This window comes from Triticum dicoccoides, chromosome 1B (assembly GCF_002162155.2).
Source record: "Triticum dicoccoides isolate Atlit2015 ecotype Zavitan chromosome 1B, WEW_v2.0, whole genome shotgun sequence".
NCBI classification, from domain to species: Eukaryota; Viridiplantae; Streptophyta; class Magnoliopsida; order Poales; family Poaceae; genus Triticum; species Triticum dicoccoides.
In genome coordinates, this window is record NC_041381.1 from 96,651,817 (window position 1) to 96,655,338 (window position 3,522).

Here is a 3,522-nt window from a genome sequence, read left to right on the forward strand (position 1 = left end):
CGTCAGCAGGCCTAGCTTCAGTTTAGGCACGCCGTTTTCATGGGCAAATCCTAAACGGTGCCTTTAGCGCCGGTTTCTTCGGTTTTACGCAAATTGGCGCACACCCCCGCGCTGCGCTGGGATGGCCCATATAGACTTTATTCTCTTTCGGTAATACTACAAATCTGTCCCATTGAGTTTGGAACTCTCAACCTCTACGCTTCATACAAATCGAGGTAACCAACTGGCCATCGTCCGTTCCGTGACTGTATAATTTCTTTTCCCTTCTTTAAATATAGAACGCTATAAAAAGCAGCGACTCCCTATTTTCTTTTTTCTTTTTTCTTCTTTCTTTTTTCATCTTTTTCGTTTTCAATTTTTCTTCTTTGTTTTTTATTTTTCTGGAAATGCATGAACTTTGTATGTTTCAAATTAGATGCATTTTTTTAAATCGGATAATTTTTTTTCAAATTGGATGAACTTTTTTCAATTTCGATGAACTTTTTCAAATTTGATGAACTTTTTTCAATTTCGATGAACTTTTTTAAAATTTGATGAATTTTTTTCAAATTGAATGAACTTTTTTTTTCAAATTCCATGTTTTCTTTTTCTAAATTGATGAACCTTTTCCAAATCGATGAACTTTTCTTCAAACTTGATGAAACTTTTTAAAATTTGTGAACTTTTTAAAAAAAAATTGATGAACTATTCAAATTTGATGAACGGTTTTTTTCAAAATCAATGAACTTTTCAACTAGTTTTCTGATTTAAGTTAATATTTCACTGAAAGAAAGGTTAACTAGCACTTTTTTCTAGTAGCAGAACAACATAATGTGTTTGCTTTAGTATTTCTTGCGTTAGTCGATACACGTGCGATGCTGAGTTCGAAACCCAGCTTTCACACAATTTTTTAACGTTTCCCTCGTTTTCCTTTTTTTGAGCAGGTGCTGGGCCGGCATGCTGTGCATCGTATGCGAGCGCCTGTAGTGGCAACCGGCGCTTAGAGCGCCCATTAAGAGCTCCCGCGGGAGCTCCTAGTCAGCACCTTTGGCGCCAACTAGGGGATATAGTGCCCAGGCAGCCACACTCTTGGGCCCAGGCCGAAAGGGGGGTGCGTAGCTGGTCACATCATTTTGGTGTGGAATCGTTCGCTTACTGCTGACTGGTCGTGGTTGACCGGTCAACTATTGATTTACGAAAAAAAAGATTTTTTCTTGAAAAATTCTTGAATTCAAAAATGTGCATGAAATTTCCAAAAATAGTTCAAAATTTTGGAAAAAAGTTCATCAGATTGAAAAAAGTTCACTGGATGAAAAACAATCTATCAAATTTGAAAAAAAATTCCATGGAATATAAAAAAAGTTCATAAAATTTGAAAAGAGTTCTTCACATTTCCAAAAAAGTTCATCAAGTTCTTATTTTTTTTAGAAAATCATGAATTTTATAAAGCATGAATTTAAAGAAATCGTGCATTAATAAAAACAAAAAAAGAACAAAAGGAAAACAAAGAAAACCGAATAAAACCTCCCAAGAAATGACCAGCAACTGCGACTAAAGAGACAACTAGAAATAAAAAAAAAACAAGTTATAAAGCAGTAATTATTGGATGTTGTAGTGGTTACCGTCGTTTGCTTCGGAGGAACTGATTGTGAGTTCAGACTTCGGTGGCGCACCTTTTTTGAACGTTTAAACAAAAAAAAAAAACAGAAGATACATGGACAGACCCAGCTCGCAGCAGTGGTGGTGCGCTTCAAACGCCTGTTTGTGGCGTCTGAATCGCAAAATAGGAAGCGCCAGACTTAGCACGCGTGACGCATCAGGCGCATCCCTAATTGGGCTAGCCGAGTGTGCGGGAGGCCACAAGGCACTCCCTCTTTCTGTTATTTTTTGTTCACATTTTTTTTGCTCGTTTTTAAAAATATTATACTTCCAAATGCTCCAAATACATATATATATATATATATATATATATATATATATATATATATATATTATCAGAAGCACTCTGCACAATTTTTTGAATAAATATTATCTAGCATTTAAAAAATGTAAAATGTGTACAGATTTTTTTGTCTTGTGTATACGAAAAATGTCTAAACAACATGTTACGTGTATTAAAAAAGTTGATCATGTATTTAAAAAATATTAATCAGACATTTAAAAAATGTAAATAATATATTCCAAAAAAGTTAAACATGTATAAAAAATGTTCCTTATATATACCGAAAATATACACTGTGTATGAAAAAAGTAGTCATCAAACATAAAAAGTAGAGAAAATGTTCACCATCTATTTTTAAAATGTTAAAGGTGTACAATACAAATGTTCGTGGTGTATACAAAAAATATAGAATGTGCATTAAAAAACTTTGAACATAAAAATATATATTTAGAAAAATGTTGACCACGGATAATAAAGATGTTAATCATCTACTTAAAAAATGTTAAAGGCGTACAGAAAATGTTAAAAGTGTACAAAAAATGTTTATGATGTAAAAATGCAAACCATTTATTAAAATGTAAGGCGCAATTGACTTTGCACGGCCTTTGATGCATGACTTTGATCTTAAAATATATCAAAGTACATGGATTGAACATGTATAAATGGCATCATCGTTCTGTCTTACAAAATAATTTTATTTTTTATGTTTGTATACTGGTTTTATAAACATACAATACATGCTAATCAAAGTTGTGCAAGGAAGACCAGAAAAGTCAAACAACACCTTATATTTTGGGAAGAAGAGAGTACCATTTTCTCAACCATGTCGACGTCCTCTCCGGCCAGTCCGGCAAGTATTAGTGGACCCGCATGTCGGTGTCCTAAAGGTAGGGTGCAGTACGCCAGGGGAATTGGATCCTCTCCAGCCATGTCGTGCGGCTTCGATGAGTCACTGGCTTTGACGAGTCGTGCTACCTTGATTGCTCGCATCCCCACCCATTCATGCATGGTCATGTTGTTGCCTGCTTAGAGCATCTATGGCCGGGTCTATCAAATCTGCCTCATATGCCTAGGTGGGCCGCCCGGTCAATATCCGATTACAGTTTTTTGACCTAGACGGGCCTCTTAAATGGCCCTCAAACGCCCAGGCTGACCGGCACCCCCATATCCAGCCCAAATATGCGGCTGATATGGGGGTGCCCGGGCACGTCCGCCACGTCGGACCTGACAGTTCGATCCCACCCCAAATTGCATCAAATCCACCAAACCCTTCGTCCTCCTCTCGCCGCCCTCCAATCTTTCCCGCGCCCGGACCCTCGCCGTCCTCCACCCTTGCTCCCAATCCTCTCCTTTGGTCCCGATCCACCACCGGAGATGTCGACCTACACCGCCGCGACGGAGTCGCAGTCCGCCTCGTCCGGCGGCGGCGGCAGTTTGTCGGCTGCGACTTGCAAGGCAGATAGCGTCGCCTAAAAGTTGCGGCGACGCCGACATCGAGAGAGGGAGGCGGCGGCGCAGGGAGGTTCGGATGTGGTGGAGAAGCTATCTCCTTCGTCGCGCCCAGATCCCCGCACCCCTTTCCTCCGATCGCCGACACAGAT